The sequence below is a fragment of the Geotrypetes seraphini genome, chromosome 12 (genome assembly GCF_902459505.1).
Source record: "Geotrypetes seraphini chromosome 12, aGeoSer1.1, whole genome shotgun sequence".
Classification (NCBI taxonomy): Eukaryota; Metazoa; Chordata; class Amphibia; order Gymnophiona; family Dermophiidae; genus Geotrypetes; species Geotrypetes seraphini.
Genome location: NC_047095.1, coordinates 84693910 through 84712259, shown reverse-complemented (window position 1 = coordinate 84712259; position 18350 = coordinate 84693910). Strand labels below are relative to the sequence as shown.

The window sequence follows — 18350 nt, the reverse complement described above, 5'->3', positions numbered from 1 at the left end:
CAGCCCTGGTTTAAATGATAGAAGTTAAAAAAAATAGATGGGATAATTAGATAGCACTAAATGAAAAGATAAGATATAGTATGTATCTCTAAGAACTGATAGAGAAAGATAGCCATGGTAGCACTAATACCAGGGTACAAATTATATTGCAATGATAGAATGGATCAAATTGGAGAAGGAGTGGGGCTATATATTAGATTGCGAATTCCTCTATCTCCCCTCCCCGGCAACAATGACAAAACAATTACAAACAATTCAAAACACATTCTGAGACTCATCTACTCATTGAGGAAACACGACCACATCACAGAAGCATACCTCAGCTCACACTGGCTTCCAATTCTGGCAAGAATACAATTTAAATTCTACTGCCTACTATTTAAAGCTATAAACGGAGACAGCCCAACCTATCTGAACAACCGCCTCATCCAAACCACCTCAACCAGGCATAGGAAAACTCACACTCCATTCATACACCATCCAATCAAAGAAGTTAAACGGAAAAAACAATATGATGGCTTCCTAGCCACTCAAGCTGCAAAACTGGACAACCAAATCTCCAATCTACTGATAATGACCCCAGACTACAAGATGTTCAGAAAAGAAAAAATAACTATACTCTTCAAGAAATCCCTGAAAAAGTCTTAATACCACAAATTCCTTCCTTCTTCCCACTAACTTCCCACTCCCCGAAACTACCTGATCTCTTCTCTATTATTTCCTGGAAATGACCACATATCTTCTTTTGTAATCCACCTTCTATAACTCTTTTGTAACCCACCTTGAACCGCAAGGTAATGGTGGAATAAAAATCTCTAATGTAATGTAATATCCTGAAAACCTGGCTTGCCTGTAGATCTCGAGGACTGAAATTGGGCAGCCCTGATTTGAACAGACATGTCTAGTGGTCCTGAAATGATAGGGGTTTTATATCTCAACTTGCAAATTGCTTGCAGAAACTGCCACTCATGTTTTCAACTCCACCTCTTTCCCAGGGAGCTGTTCCTGCCCTCTCAGTTTTTCTGCAAGCAAGTTGCTCAGAAGTGCTTCTGATCTGCTCTGCGATATTATTTTGGGGCATTTTTCTCACTGTTCATTTGGAGGCTCTTTGTCCAGAGGTTTCCACGTGTTGGGACTAGTGCTGCCCAATTCAGGAAAAAATATTTCGATTCAGCCTATTGAATCGATTTTTCGATTCGATTTTCCTGCACAATTGGGTGTTTTTTTCCCCAAACATCCTGGTGGGTTTATTTTATAGCCTCTTCACCCCCTTTGCCCTCTCCTACCCACACTGGTGCTGTGTCCAACTTCTCTCTCTTTCTGTTCCTTCTTCCCTCCCTCCATCCCATTGCCCACTATCTCTCTCCCTCTCCTCTGTTTTATTTCTTCCCCACTCCACTCTCCCTCCAAGCAAACATATTCCCTTTATTTTTAGCCTCTCTTTCTATTCCTCCCTTCCTTTGTTCAGCATTTCCTCTCTTGCCCCTCTCCATTGAGCATCTTCCCCTTTCCTCCCTGCTTTCCCCTCCCACATGTCCATTATCCACTCTGTGTCCTAACTCCCTCTCTCCATGCTTACGATCTCCCTTTGTTTCAATCAATACCACACTCTATTATCTTCGGTTATTCATAGTATTGTTTCATTATTTCACAGAAATTTCATTTTGAATTCAGCGGTCTTATCACTTTTTCATTCACTCTAATTTGATTTGATTTCATTTAATTCCATTTTTGGCCTCAGTGGCTGCACTCAAGTCCCATAATTCATGTAAACTTGAGCATACCAGCAGCCAGCCTCCTCATCAGCCTTTATGTATTTTTAGTTTTTAAATATTTTAAATAAATAGTAAAGTTTAAGATAAACTTATCTGATTTCTTTTATCGATATACTGAATGGGGATCCGATGCGAATTCAGTGTTTCGTATTTTAAGCTGTCTCAAGGAGCATTCCCCATTTCAAAACTTAACACCATAATCTCCGTGTCCGAAAAGCTGAATTCGCGTCGGAGCCCATTCAGTATATCGATAAAAGAATCAGATAAGTTTATCTTAAACTTTACTATTTATTTAAAATATTGAAAAAATTTAAAAATTAAAAATATATAAAGGCCGATGAGGAGGCTGGCTGCTGGTATGCTCAAGTTTTACATGAATTATGGGACTTGAGTGCAGCCACTGAGACCAAAAATGGAATTAAATGAAATGAAATCAAATTAGAGTGAATGAAAAAGTGATGACTGCTGAATTCAAAATGAAATTTCTGTGAAATAATGAAACAATACTGTACTATGAATAACCGAAGATAATAGTGTGGTATTGATTGAAATGGAGTTTAGACTGCCCTCACTCTGAAGTAAATATCTTTCAAGCCAATTTAGATTATGATCTCCCTTTGTCATTCTTCACCCACCCCTGATCTAGCATTTTCTTGGTCACTCTGTTCCCTGCAGTATCCAGAATCCCCATTTGTGTCCCTAAATGTCTGTATCCTTATTCTCCGCTCACTCCTCCTCAGTACGGCATATGCACATCTGGACCCCTCCTTATCTCCCTCTGGGTACTTCTATATCAGGGCCTGCCCCCATCCCGAAGGCCTGCATGTTTTCCCTCCTTCTTCCCGGTCTCACCTTCATATTTGGCCTGCTGTTCCTACCCTCCCTCCCTCCATCCTCTGGCCAGCTGGCAATGGCTGCTGCTGCTGCTCTTCACGCTCGTCTGCCTTTGCCTTGTCTCCTCTTCAGAGCAGCCTGCTAAGGATCGCTGGCCTCCTTTAGTGAACCTCACATGTCTCTGTCGACTCGGTAGCACGTTCTCTCTGACGCGATTCCACCCTTCTCTGACGTAAGGGATCACGTCGGAGGGAACGTGCTACCGAAGTCAACAATGGCCTGTGAGGTTCGCTACAGCCAGCCAGTGATCCTCAGTAGGCTGCTCTGAAGAGGAGACCAGACGATGACAGATGCGAGTGAAGAGCAGCAGCGGTGGCAGCGGTTCGTGCCGGTGGGCCAGATTGAGTATAAAGTTGAAAATGTCTGGCAGGCCAATTTTTTAGGGCCAAAGTTTGACATGTCTGCTTTATTGTCTTTATATCAGGAGTCACAGGAATCTTCTAGTTTTGCTAAGATTTTAGGATTTTTAATATTAGGGGGGAAAAAAGCGTCTAAACTTTATAAAATCTTAAGAGAAACTGATGTGAAGAAAGATGTTCCCTTTGATGACATGTGGTCAAAAGATCTAAATGTAAATCCTGGAGAAATAGAATGGGAGTAGTCTTGGACTTATTCAGCAAGACCTACTAGGTCGGCAGCCATTTGTCAATCTATTCTTCATTTTACATAGAGCTTATTGGACCCTTACTAAGATTGCATGGGTATTACATCAAGTCTTCAGATTTGTGCTGGTCTTGCACTCAGCAGCCGGGGACTTTCATACTCCTTCTTTATTCACGCCCTAATTTATCGATATTTTGGTCAGATGTTTGGTCAAGAATTATCTCCATAATTCATATAAAAAATAGGATACCCCTGTCTTATAAATCTATCATACTGTGTTCTTCGAACCCAGATATACACTAGGCAGCACAGAAAATATCACTATAAATACACTACAACTCTATCTTCTTCTGTTGAGAAAGAGGCAAAAGAACAAACATGTAGGTGGAGAAAAAAGACTTCACATAATATTGTGGAACTTAACGTAACAGACGACGCTGAAAGTAAGTAAGTTCACTTATCATAGTTTAGGAAAAAACTCCACCTGTGTGTTGCATAAATGTCTCATGTGCCTCAGTCAACAATAGGTAAAGAACACAAACAGAAATCCTGTAATTCAAAAGTAACGGAAATTCAAACAGTAGTTGTTAGTGACGAGCCGTGCAGCATTCACACAATATGGCAACAGTGAGGAGCAAACAGTGCATAATCAAAAAGTCACAAACTGCCAAAAAAACAAAACTGTCCATGATATAAGCACTCCAAACAGTTAATCCAAAAAGGCAGCAGTAAAGTCACAAATTACAAGCGCTCCTGAAGATAAAAGTTTAGAAACAGTACTTCGCTTCAGACCACAGCTGTTCTGTAGCGACACTTCACTAGTCGCACAGTGAATCATAATCACTTTGGGTCTTGGCTCTATTCATGGATTATGGGAAGAATGGATTGCAAAGGGGAACTGGGCAACAGTATAATAATGGGTGATTTCAATTACCAATATACACTAAGCAGTCTTGTAAAAGTATTGTTTTAAAAAATTATTTACTGTAAAAAGATTTCTTGTTTTGAAGGCAGAAACTACAAATGTTTTCAGATGTTTGTAGGGCTACCCATTATAGACAGAAACAATGTCTTCAACACTTATTAGTCCAAGGGCATTATGCTGTCTTGTTGCAGTTTGATCTTTCTGTGGCCTTTGATGTTGTGGATCATGACATCCTTATGCAACTTTTAATCAATATTGGTTTAGATAAAGTTGTGTTGAATTGGTTCAGTGGTTTTCTCAAACTACGATCATATCAGGTATATGTAGACAACAAATTTTCATCGTCTTGGATCCCAGTCTGTGGAGTTTCTCAGGGGTCTCCCCTATATCATATATTATTTAATTTATATATGACAACTAAAATATTTGACTCTATCTCCTTTAGAATCTATCTTTACATACGCTGACATTTTTATATTACTGGAAATTGATCCATTGCTTTCAAATTTGACTGGAGATATTAGCTCTTGTATCTCTAGACTTCAAGAATGGGCTTCCTTAGTCCGTTTGAAATTGAATGCTTCTAAAACCAGACTGCTGTGGTTTGGTCCCTTACTACACAATCTACCTCAGGTTATAGCATTGAAATTAGGAGACTCCTTAACAATTGAATTTTCATCTAGAATCTTTGGTTTTAGATTCCTCTTTATCTTTAAATAATCAAATTAACAGTTGATCTAAAAAGTGCTATTTTAGTTTACGGATGTTGAGGAGAGTTCAAGATTTTTTTCATCAAAATCATTTTGCGATTTTGGTTCAAGCAATTATTTTGGCACATCGGGATTATGCAAATTCCCTGTATTTCAGATTAACCAAATTTAATCTGAAGAGGCTATAACTTATCAGAACACTGCGGCCAAATTAATTTTTGGAAGACATAAATATGATCATGCCTCTTCATTGTTGAGTTTACTTCATTGGCTTCCTATTTACTGGCGAATTCAATTTAAATGTGCCAATGTAATTTTTAAAATTTTACATGGAATTTTTTTTGCCTTTACCTCTATCATTTAACACTCTTCGGTATCACACTACATGGAATACACATAAATTTAAATTGCTTTTCCCTTCTGTTAAAAGGATTAAAACCCTAAGTAAACTCTCACATTCCTTAGCCTATTTCTTGATAAAAGTTTGGAACGATCTTCCCTCGATTATCAGAACGTCATTATCTCTATCACTTTTTAGGAAAAATCTGAAAACATCTCTTTCAGAGATTCTTAACTAAGGACTGATCTAATTTATTGAAAACTTTTCTATTACCTTCATTATTATATTACATTCTTTTAAATTTTGTTAACCGCCTCGAGTCCTTGCTGGAATAATCCGGTATATAAGATGGAAATTAGATTAGATTTAGATTAGAGTACTATCACTGGGAGCTACCTTTTTCCTAAAATTTCCTGATAAATGTATGGTTACTTATTTAAATATAAAAAGACAGAACCATTCATAGAACAACTTAAATTGTAACAAATATTTTTCTTCACTTTCTTAAAACAAGTGATACTGACAGGAACAAGCCTCAGAAAGTGGAGCAATTTATCTCGTACTGGAATTTTTCAAACCTGATCATTTGGAAAATTCCTGTTAGATAGGGAGACGGATGTTCAAATTAAGACCTAAAACTTAAAAAAGAAAAATTTACAGGTGTACCGTATTTTCGCGGATATAACGCGCACCCATGTAAAACGCGCACACGGGTATAGCGCGCAGAAATCACAATGACATGTACAAAAACTTTTGTATACCGCGCTCACGGGTATACCGCGCATGATGCCCGACGCTCCTTTCGCCCGCCCTGACTTTCCGTGCGCTGTCCCGACTCTCCGTTCACCCCCCCCTGACTTCCGTGCACTGCCCTGACTTTCCGTGCGCTGTCCCAACTCTCCGTTCACCCCCCCTGACTTCCGTGCACTGCCCTGACTTTCCGTGCGCTGTCCCGACTCTCCGTTCACCCCCCCTGACTTTCCGTGCACTGTCCCCCCTTGAAGTCCTGTCCCCCCTTGAAGGTCTGTCCCCATCCTGAAAGCCTGATGCCCCCCCCCCCGACGTCCGATACATCCCCCCCCCCCGGCAGGACCACTCGCACCCTCACCCCGAAGGACCGCCGACTCCCCAACAATATCGGGCCAGGAGGGAGCCCAAACCCTCCTGGCCACGGCGACCCCCTAACCCCACCCCGCACTACATTACGGGCAGGAGGGATCCCAGGCCCTCCTGCCCTCGACGCAAACCCCCTCCCCCCAACGACCGCCCCCCCCAAGAACCTCCGCCCGTCCCCCAGCCGACCCGCGACCCCCCTGGCCGACCCCCACGACACCCCCACCCGCCTTCCCCGTACCTTTGTGTAGTTGGGCCAGAAGGGAGCCCAAACCCTCCTGGCCACGGCGACCCCCTAACCCCACCCCGCACTACATTACGGGCAGGAGGGATCCCAGGCCCTCCTGCCCTCGACGCAAACCCCCCTCCCCCCCAACGACCGCCCCCCCCCAAGAACCTCCGACCGCCCCCCCAGCCGACCCGCGACCCCCCTGGCCGACCCCCACGACCCCCCCACCCCCCTTCCCCGTACCTTTGGTAGTTGGCCGGACAGACGGGAGCCAAACCCGCCTGTCCGGCAGGCAGCCAACGAAGGAATGAGGCCGGATTGGCCCATCCGTCCTAAAGCTCCGCCTACTGGTGGGGCCTAAGGCGCGTGGGCCAATCAGAATAGGCCCTGGAGCCTTAGGTCCCACCTGGGGGCGCGGCCTGAGACACATGGTCGGGTTGGGCCCATGTGCTTCAGGCCGCACCCCCAGGTGGGACCTAAGGCTCCAGGGCCTATTCTGATTGGCCCACGCGCCTTAGGCCCCACCAGTAGGCGGAGCTTTAGGACGGATGGGCCAATCCGGCCTCATTCCTTCGTTGGCTGCCTGCCGGACAGGCGGGTTTGGCTCCCGTCTGTCCGGCCAACTACCAAAGGTACGGGGAAGGGGGGTGTGGGGGTCGGCCAGGGGGGTCGCGGGTCGGCTGGGGGGCGGTCGGAGGTTCTTGGGGGGGGGCGGTCGTTGGGGGGGGAGGGGGGTTTGCGTCGAGGGCAGGAGGGCCTGGGATCCCTCCTGCCCGTAATGTAGTGCGGGGTGGGGTTAGGGGGTCGCCGTGGCCAGGAGGGTTTGGGCTCCCTTCTGGCCCGATATTGTCGGGAAGTCGGCGGTCCTTCGGGGTGGGGGTGCGAGTGGTCCTGCCGGGGGGGGGGATGTATCGGACGTCGGGGAGTCGGCCGGGCAAGAGGGCTTGGGCTCCCTCTTGCTCCGATCGTGGATGCGGGTGCGGGTGGGAGCGCGTGCGAGCGGTCGTTCGGGGTGGGGGTGCGAGCGGTCCTGCTGGGGGGGTGAATCGGGCGTCGGGCGGGGTGGGAACTATGTTTAAAAACTTTTGTATACCGCGCTCAGGCATATAACGCGCGAGGGGTATGCGCGGTAGGTAAAAACGCGTATAACGCGCGCGTTATATCCGCGAAAATACGGTATTTTATTAATTTCCTTTGGCTTAAGTATGTTTCTTTCTTCATCTTCCTTGATGTGGGCTCATGTTTCTTTAGAATATTGTATGTATAATAAATTGTTATACTTAAGAAAAAAAAAAAAAGTGAAGTGCAAGAGGCTATTAGAGCCCAAAAAACCCCGCATCCTTTAAAGAATGGAAAAAGGATTCGAATGAAGAAAAGAGACACAAGCACTGGCAAGTTAGATGCAAAGCATTGATAAGGAAGAATATGATTACAAACTTGCCAAAGAGGCAAAAACTCAGCAATTTTTTTAGGTACATCAGAAGCAGAAAACCTGTGAGGGAATCTGTGGGACCGTTGGATGAATCAAGGAGCAAAGGGGGCGCTCAGGGAGGATAAGGCCATAGCGGAGAGACTGAATGAATTCTTTGCTTTGGTCTTTACGGAAGAAGATGTAAGAGATCTACCTGAACCGTAAATGGTTTTCAAGTGTGATCATGAAAGAAATCTCAGTGAATCTGGAAGATGGACTAAGCCAAATTGACAAGTTAAAAAATGATAAATCACCTGGACTGGATGGTATACATCCAGGGAACTAAAAGAACTCAAATGTGAAATTGCTGACCTGCTGTTGGTGATCTGTAATCTGTCACTAAAATTGTCTAATACCTGAAGATTGGAGGGTGGCCAATGTTACACCAATTTTTTAAAAGGGTTCTAGGGGAGATCCAGGAAATTACAGATTAGTAAACCTGACTTCAGTGCTGGTCAAAATGGTGGAAACAATTATAAAAAATAAAATTGTGGAACATGTAGTCTAACATGATTTAATGAGACAAAGTCAGTGTGGGTTCAGCTGAGGGAGATCTTGCCTTATATGTGGATAAAGATGAACCAGTTGATGTAGTGTATCTAGATTTTCAGAAAGCTTTTGACAAAGTTCTTCATGAGAGGCTCTTGAGAAAATTAAAGTCGTGGGACAGGTGGCAAAGTTCAGTTGTGGATCAGGAATTGGTTATCCGATAGAAAACAAAGGGTAGAGTTAAATGGTCATTTTTCTCAATGAAGAAGAGTAAACAGTCAAATGCTGCAGGGGTCTGTACTGGGACTGGTGCTATTTAACTTATTTATAAATGATCTAGAAATTGGAACGACAAGTGAGGTGATTAAATTTGCAGATGACACTAAACTGTTCGAAGTTGCTGAAACGCATGCAGATTGTGAAAAATTGCAGGCGGACCTTAGGAAATTGGAAGACTGGGTGTCCAAATGGCAGATGAAATTCGGAACTTGGCTGCAACACAAGATGGCTGGGTGATTTTACTTCTCCTCCCTCATCAGCACAATTCAGCTAATTTGACAGCATAAGAGGTCAAATTCACACTCCAAAAAGGAATAATCTGATTTGTGAAATCTTCTGCAGATGATATGGCATTAGGAAGACAGTCTAAATTGGAGTCAGCATTTGCTGCAGGAGCCTCAGGTAAAAAGGGCTAAATAAGACCCACCCACTTCTTCAAAGGTGCCATTATCTAAGGATACATCGGAATTGTTGGAACAAGTTATATCTGAGCTGAAAGTTATGAGAGAGATATTATCCCAGGACAAGCAGGCAGGTATTCTCACTAGTGGGTGATGTCATCAGACAGAGCCCCGGTACGGACGTCTCACAAGCACGTGTTGCTTGTAGAAACTTAAAGTTTCTAGATGCCCGCACCGCGCATGCGCCGGTGCCTTCCTACCCGGAGATCCGGGCGTGTCTCCTCAGTTCTTTCTTTTCCGCGGAGCTGAGAAGTTCAACTTCATCATGCGCTAGCTGAATTCAGTTAAATTTGCCTTCCTTGTCCGCGTTTTCGCCTTTCTTTTAATTACAGTTAACAGTTCTTTTATTTTCGTAAAAAAAAAAAAAAAAAAGAAGATTATTTCCTCCGGCGGGTCGAACGGGCCGGCCACGTGGCTCAGGCCCACTGGCTTCGACCTCGCGGCGGAGATTTTCCGGCCTATGTCCCGGCCAACCACCGGGTTTAAAAAGTGCAGCAAGTGCCAACGCGCGATTTCACTCACGGACCCTCACTGGCGCTGTTTGCAGTGTTTGGGCCCTGACCACTTCCCGAAATCGTGCGGGCCTTGCTCTACCCTTACGGCACGCTCTTTCAAGCGGCGTTGCCTATTGTGGGAATCGATGTTCAAGATGGACGCAGCTAAGGATCCCACAGCCTCCACTTCATCTGATACCTCCCCGGTTCGGGCGAAACCGGCATCGACCACCCCTGCATCGAGTGTGGTGAAACCGGCATCGCTCGCCCCGACACCATCCACGAGCTCGACGTCGGTGCCTGCCCCGGTCTCCTCGGTTCAGGTACCTCTTCCTTCCACAGTGCCACCAATGGTCATCAAAGTGCCGAAAGCTGCTAAGCAGAAGCACTCGACCTCGAAGGAGCGCGATGTCCGTGCAGGAGGACCCCCTTTCGGTGCGGATCCCTCCCTATCGGCTTCGCTACGGTCCGTGCTAGAAGCTCAATTCGTTGAGCTCATGCAGACCATCGGACCCGGGCTCATCGCTGCCATACAGGGTGACCTCCCGGTACCGACCCAAAGGGGCGGTCCGCCCCCTCCCCCTCCCCCACACCGTTCGACCTCGACAACCGACGAGGACGAACGGGGGAGGGCGGCGATGCACACGCGGCAAACCTCGCTTACCGATATGCCGCCATTAGAACCCATTACGCCTCCGCGCCAACATGGGACCAGACCCCCGCTCGATACTCGAAGCCCTGGGCATAGTCAGGAAGAGTTCTTCCGCACGCCTTACCAGACTTGGGTAGCATCGCAAGAATCCGCATCGCAAACCCAGTTGCGATCCACCGCTTCCAGCCCTATCCACTTGGGGGCCTCGGGAGACCATGCGATGCACAGACGATCCCGATCCCCGTCCCGCCACCGAGACGGGCACCGATCGAGACACTCATCCTGGCACTCCTCACGCCATTCGGAGGTGTCACCGCAGAAAAAACTGCAACGTAGGGGATACTCCTCAACAGAGGCGTCCCCTCCGAGGGGCCCGGAGTACGAGGAGACACCGGTACCCGATTCTCCTTGTCACTCCCCGATGTCCACAGACCTGGAGGCCTCATCCTCCTCCAGCCCGTCCCACAGACCGACGCTGGCGGAACAATTGTCCTTCTCATCATTCCTCCGACAAATGGCGGATGATCTGGACGTGACCCTTGACACGGGCTCCAGATACTCCAAAGAGTATCTGGACACCATGCACTTACCTAACCCTCCAACGGAGTCGCTCCGGCTCCCCTTGCATAAATTACTGGACCAGACCTTCATGCAGTGCTTCGAAACGCCGTATTCCATACCGGCGATCCCCAGCAAACTCGATGCTCGATACCGCATCGTGCACCATAAAGGGTTCGAGGGCCCCCAACTCTCCCACCAATCCCTATTGGTCGAGTCCTCCCTCAAACGCTCTCATCCCTCCCAGGTCTACGCTTCTGTACCGCCGGGCCGAGAGGGAAGAACGATGGACAAATTTGGTAGAAAATTCTACCAAAACTCCATGATGGCGTCACGGGTGCTAAACTACAACTTCTTTTTCTCTTCCTATCTGGAGTTCTTCTTGCCGGTACTCCGCAAGTTCACTCCGTTCATAGACAACCAAGCTCGATTCGAGTTCGAGGAAGTGGTAGCCTCCCTCTCCCAATTACGCCTCCAGCTGATGCAATCCTCCTTCGATGCATTCGAACTCTCGGCACGCGCCGCCGCAAGCGCGGTAGCTATGCGTCGCCTGGCATGGCTCCGTACTATCGATATGGATCCCAACCTACAGGACAGACTCGCCAACGTACCATGTGCTGGAGCCGACCTGTTCGATGAGTCTATCGAAACTGTTACCAAGAAGCTGTCGGATCATGAAAAATCCTTTCAATCCATCCTACGGCCCAAACCCAAACCTCAACAGTCTCGACCTTCCAGGCCACCCCTGATTTACCAGCGGCGTTACATGCCCAGACAAACGCCCGCGGCGAGACAGCCTGCGAAGAGACAACCCCCCCAGAAGTCTCAGCAAAAAGTCCAGCCACCCGCTGTACCTAAGGCTCCCCAGCCCTTTTGACGCCCCTCCCGGGAGCATAACCTCGGCCTCTCCCATAGGGGGCCGCCTCCATCTTTTTTACCACAGATGGGAGGCCATAACCACGGACCTATGGGTCCTCTCCATCATAAGAGAAGGATACTCCCTTCAATTCCACCGGGTCCCCCCGGACCATCCTTCAAGAGAGTATCCTTCAAGCTCGACGCAGACCTCCCTTCTTCTTCAGGAAGTCCAAAACTTACTCCAGCTTCGGGCGGTCGAGACGGTCCCGTCAGACCAATTGAACCGAGGGTTTTACTCCCGGTACTTCCTCGTCCCGAAGAAAACGGGCGACCTGCGACCCATTTTAGACCTTCGGGCCCTCAACAAGTTCCTGGTCAAAGAGAAGTTTCGCATGTTGACTTTGGCTTCTCTATACCCCCTCCTCGAGCAGAACGACTGGTTATGCTCCCTGGATCTCAAAGAGGCCTACACTCACATCCCCATTCACCCGGCCTCCCGAAAGTTCCTCAGATTTCGGGTGGGAAATCTGCACCTACAGTATCGAGTGCTACCATTCGGCCTATCTTCGTCCCCCAGAGTCTTCACAAAGTGCCTGGTGGTAGTGGCCGCAGCACTCAGGGACAGGGGTCTACAGGTCTTTCCATACCTCGACGACTGGCTCATCAAGGCCCCGTCAGCCCCAGAGGTCACTTCGGCGGCCTTGGCTACAACCTACTTCCTCCAGAATTTGGGCTTCGAGATCAACTTCTCCAAGTCCCATCTACAGCCTACCCAGTCCCTCCCCTTCATCGGAGCGGTCCTGGACACCACCCGACTCCGAGCATTCCTGCCCCGGCAACGCATGGAGTCTCTTCTTCACCTCTGCCAGTCGGTGATCACTCACCAAACCATACCGGCGAGACAACTGATGGTGCTCCTGGGCCATATGGCCTCCACGGTACACGTGACACCCTTTGCCAGACTCCACCTCAGGATCCCCCAGTGGACCCTGGCATCACAGTGGAACCAGACATCCGATCCACTATCCAAACGCATCGTAGTCACACCTGCTCTTCGGCAGTCTCTACTTTGGTGGATGACCTCTTCGAATCTATCCAGAGGTTTGCTGATGCACTCTCCCCCCCATCAGAAAGTTCTCACAACCGACTCGTCGAATTACGCATGGGGGGCCCACCTGGAGGGTCTCCGCACCCAAGGATTCTGGACCAGTGCGGAAAGACTACACCAAATCAATCTATTGGAACTCAGAGCCATCTTCAATGCGCTCCAAGCTTTCCAACACCTACTTCACGACACGGTAATCCTCATTCGCACAGACAATCAGGCTGCCATGTATTACATCAACAAGCAAGGGGGCACGGGCTCGTCCCTCCTTTGCCAGGAAGCTCTACGAGTCTGGGACTGGGCGGTACGCCACAACGCCTTACTCAGAGCAGTATACATCCAGGGGGAGAACAACGTCCTAGCAGACAAACTAAGCCGTCTGCTACAACCGCACGAATGGACTCTCCATTCCAACCCCCTTCACCAAATCTTCACGCAATGGGGGACGCCTCAGATAGACCTCTTTGCGGCTCCCCACAACGCCAAACTGCCTCAGTTTTGCTCCAGGATCTACACTCCTCATCGCCTCGAGGCAGATGCTTTTCTACTGAACTGGGGGAAACGATTTCTATATGCGTTCCCACCATTCCCGCTGATCCAGAAGACTCTGGTCAAGCTGAAACTCGAACGGGCCACCATGATTCTAATAGCCCCTCGGTGGCCCAGACAACCTTGGTTCTCCCTCCTACTTCAACTCAGCAGCAGGGAACCAGTACCACTTCCAGTGTTTCCTTCACTACTTACTCAACATCAAGGATCACTACTTCATCCCAACCTGCAGTCTCTCCACCTGACAGCTTGGTTCCTCTCAACGTAACCCCTCACCAATTCTCACAAGAAGTGAGGGAAGTCTTGGAAGCTTCCAGGAAGCCCGCCACTCGTCAATGCTACTCCCAGAAATGGACCAGATTCTCCTCATGGTGCGTTTCTAAGTCAAAGGAACCCCAGCGAGCTTCCTTATCCTCCGTGCTGGACTATCTCCTGCACCTATCTCAATCTGGGCTCAAGTCCACATCCATACGAGTCCACCTGAGCGCTATTGCGGCGTTCCACCAGCCTCTACAAGGGAAACCCCTCTCGGCCCATCCGGTGGTCGCCAGATTTATGAAAGGACTCTTCCATGTTAACCCTCCTCTCAAACCACCCCCAGTGGTTTGGGACCTCAATGTAGTCCTTTCCCACCTCATGAAGCCCCCGTTTGAACCACTCAACAGGGCCCCTCTGAAGTATCTCACCTGGAAAGTTCTTTTCCTTGTAGCCCTTACGTCCGCTCGCAGAGTCAGCGAACTCCAGGCATTGATGGCGGACCCACCATTCACAGTATTCCACCATGACAAGGTGGTCCTCCGCACTCACCCGAAATTCCTGCCTAAGGTGGTCTCCGAATTTCATCTCAACCAATCCATCGTACTTCCAGTATTCTTCCCTAAGCCTCATTCTCACCACGGAGAATCGGCCCTTCACACTCTAGACTGTAAACGTGCCTTGGCTTTCTACCTGGATCGCACCAAGCCACACAGAACCAATCCTCAACTTTTTGTCTCCTTCGACCCTAATAAGTTGGGAAGACCCGTATCAAAGCGCACCATCTCTAATTGGATGGCGGCTTGCATCTCTTTCTGCTATGCCCAGGCTGGATTATCACTTCCTTGTAAGGTCACAGCCCATAAGGTCAGAGCAATGGCAGCCTCAGTAGCATTCCTCAGATCAACACCAATCGAGGAAATTTGTAAGGCTGCCACCTGGTCCTCGGTTCACACATTCACCTCACATCATTGTCTGGATACTCTCTCCAGACGGGATGGACAGTTTGGCCAAACAGTATTGAAAAATTTATTCTCTTAAGTCGCCAACTCCCCCTCCATCCCACTGAGGTTAGCTTGGAGGTCACCCACTAGTGAGAATACCTGCCTGCTTGTCCTGGGATAAAGCAATGTTACTTACCGTAACAGTTGTTATCCAGGGACAGCAGGCAGCTATTCTCACGTCCCACCCACCTCCCCTGGGTTGGCTTCTCAGGCTAGCTACCTGAACTGAGGAGACACGCCCGGATCTCCGGGTAGGAAGGCACCGGCGCATGCGCGGTGCGGGCATCTAGAAACTTTAAGTTTCTACAAGCAACACGTGCTTGTGAGACGTCCGTACCGGGGCTCTGTCTGATGACATCACCCACTAGTGAGAATAGCTGCCTGCTGTCCCTGGATAACAACTGTTACGGTAAGTAACATTGCTTTCAGGTTAATACAATTGAACTAAAGACAATAAAAGAAGTTCAAAATCTTAGCCAGAAGTTACAGATATGTGATGATAAAACTGTACAGTTGGAACACCGGGTTTCTGTTATGGAAGACAGTTTAAATAAGTTTCAAACTGACCATAAAGCAGTGGATCGCCTGACTAAAGAATTGGAGGAGGCTAACAGAAGTCAGAGGAACAACATTAGAATGCTAGGGTTCCCAGAGGGGGTAGAGGGATCAGATGCTGTATCTTTTCTTGAAGATTTATTGCCAAAGTTGCTCTCCCTCAACTTGAATTATCTTCTGGAAAAGAAAGAGCACATTGAATTCCATCCAGAGCCTCCAACAGTCAAAACGGTTCCAGGCCCATGATATTCAGGGTGCTGCGTTTCAAACAATCTTTGGATATTTTGTCTACCGCTGAGCAAGTGAGGTCGTTGAAGTGGCAGTAAGCGAAAATTCATCTCTTGCCTGATTTTGCCAAAGTCACAGCTGGCTTAAGAAAGCAATTCCTGCTTCTCAGACCTTAGCTGAGACAAATGGGAGCAAAATATGGGCTGCTATATCCGGCGGTAATGAAACTAAAATTTAATAATAAAACCAGTCATTATGAGGACCTGACTAAGTTACAGGACTTTATTAATCAGCACTTGGACCCGATGGCAAGGATGATATGAAAGGAAGATTCTGCTATCAATCTTTATTTTAACTTGGATTTTTATTTCAACTTGAATTTCTTTTTTTTGGGTTGTTATATAGTCTGGCCATAAAGGAGTTCCTTATTAATTATACTTAAACATAGTTTCCTCTTGTCGTTTGTGGCAAAACTGTTATGGGGAAATTTGTATTGATTTTAGAAAGAGCCAATGGAGAAGGAGATTCAAATTGAAGGGGAGGAACTTTACTCATTATTCGTTGGATAAAACGGCACCAGAGAGTTTAAAGAAGTCGTTTGCGACAGCGTAAGAGAAAACTGGAGATTTCCTACCTAGCCTCAAGGAGCTGCAGTGACGTTCGGTTTCACAGTGTTCAAAAAGAAGCGCCAGGAAATAGCAGAATTCCGAGCAGAACATGGGGTTCTCCAGAGAATAGAGGAAATTTTAAAACAGTGTAATGTGGTGGTGCAAGAGCAAATGCAAGCGATTGAACAGAAGAGGTATTTCTGGGTACAGTGACACACAGGAGGAACTCGAAAAGGATATCTGCCCTTAAGAGTGAGTTGGATGAAATGAAGGGCCGAACATTAAACAACATGTCTGAAATGGTAAAGAAACTGCACACGATGCTAGCAGAGAGAAAGTCAGCATTTGCTCCAGTTCAAAGAGCTGAGGATCCTGCAACAGAAGTACTAGGAATTAACCCAGGAGTATGAAAAGAAAACCCAATATGACAGCTGTGCAGCAGGTCTGGAAAGCAATCGTTCCAATCTTGAACAGGAAGTCCGAGGGCTTCAAGAGGAATGTGCACAGGGAGAGAGTCAATATCATTACATTAACTGCATGCAAAAGAATATGGAAATCCTGTTGTAGCGAGCAGCTGATGAAATGAAGGTTTATGTTTCTCCTGACCCACAAGAAAGAAGAAAGACTATTAGGGGGCAATATACAAGAAATATTGCTGAACAAGAAAATCTTGGGAAGAAACTGCGAGAGAATGTAGTGAATGTAATGTAATGAAGCTAAGGGGGGACAGGTTCAGGACTAATGTCAGGAAGTTCTGCTTCACTCAGAGAGTGGTTGACACCTGGAATGCCCTCCCAGAGGAGATTATTGCGGAATCGACCGTCCTAGGCTTCAAGAGCAAACTAGATGCATATCTCCTTAAGAGAGGCATATAAAGATATGGTGGACTATAAATTACGCCAGGTGTACACCTGGCGGGGCCTCCGCGTGTGCGGATCGCCGGACTTGATGGACCGAAGGTCTGATCCGGAGATGGCAGTTCTTATGTTCTTATGTTCTTAGAAACAAAAATCGGTGCACAAGAGCCATGGCCAAAACATGAAGCAGGCTAAGATGTGGCGTGACTTTGAACATCTTATGGAGTGTAAAAAGCAGTGTTTTATCAAACAGCAGAACCAGAATTCCTTATGACAAGTGATACATGAAGACAGAGAAGACTTGTTCTGTAAATTGGTCTTGCAAGTTGAGTTCTTTATTCATTACAGGTTCAGATAAATATCTTGATTTGTTCATTATAACTGTTAGTCAGGCTTTTGTATTTATCTCTTCTATAGAATAGTATTTCCAACAATATAAAATATTTTTAATGTTTTTCTTAATGTTATTGATTTTTACATTTGATTTCCAAAGAAAATCTATATGTAATTTTGTGGAAAAATTTTAAAATAAATTACCCATTCAGTTGAAAAAAGTGACTTATGCTTGGTGGTTGGGACTGTTTCAGAGGTCTATCCTGTGGACAGGTCTGCTTTTTGATTAGTGACTGAAGATTGCTAATGGCATGACTTTAACATGAAAACTTGCTAACTTCAGCTTCAGTTTTTATTGCCAGGGCCCTGTGGCACAACCTAACCTTTATGAATTGTCTGTTATTAAAGGGTTCTATAGTTCTTGGAACTCAATGATTTTTGTTTTATTTTATTCAGTTATTATTATTAATACTAATACATGATTACCGTAATAAGGGTTGGATTTAAAAGTCCTTCTTATTGGTTTATTGTTTTTAAGTTTATATATCTTAAATAATAAAATGCTAGCCCGCGCATGCGCACTCGCGACGCGTGTTCCCTGATCCCTTTTCTGTCGGGATGTGGCCGCACGAGTGCGCATGCGCGCTTACTAGGTCACTGGCAGAAGACGAACCGTCACAGAGGGAGTGAACGCGGAGTCCTGCCGTCCCTCAAACGTAAGTCTCCTCCTTTGCCCGACTCTGGCCTCTGCTCCTCACCAGTCCTGCCTTCGGTCCTGTCCCTGTTAAACCGGCTGCTAATAACAAAGCCAGATGCCACGGGTTCTTCCCTTTTGCCAAATTGCTAAAGGCTCTGCCGGTCTCGATCCTGCCCATCTCTGAAGTTACTTCCTGATTTTGAGGGGCGGGATCGAGACCGGCAAAGCCTATAGCGATTTAGCAAGAGGGAAAGCCCCCGTGATGTCTGGCTTCGTTATTGCCAGCCGGTTTAGTGGGACCGAGACAG

General features: G+C 46.9%; 2 protein-coding genes and 1 pseudogene across 8 annotated transcripts in view; 2 read left to right on the top strand and 1 right to left on the bottom strand.

The window, feature by feature from the left end:
* Positions 1-18350, top strand: part of RALGPS2 (Ral GEF with PH domain and SH3 binding motif 2) — a 595760-nt gene that overhangs the window by 273356 nt on the left and 304054 nt on the right. The window lies entirely within an intron of this gene.
* The window catches only part of ANGPTL1 (angiopoietin like 1), a 96375-nt gene that overhangs the window by 68636 nt on the left and 9389 nt on the right, over positions 1-18350 (bottom strand). The window lies entirely within an intron of this gene.
* The window catches only part of LOC117346742, a 37796-nt pseudogene continuing 28462 nt past the window's right edge, over positions 9017-18350 (top strand).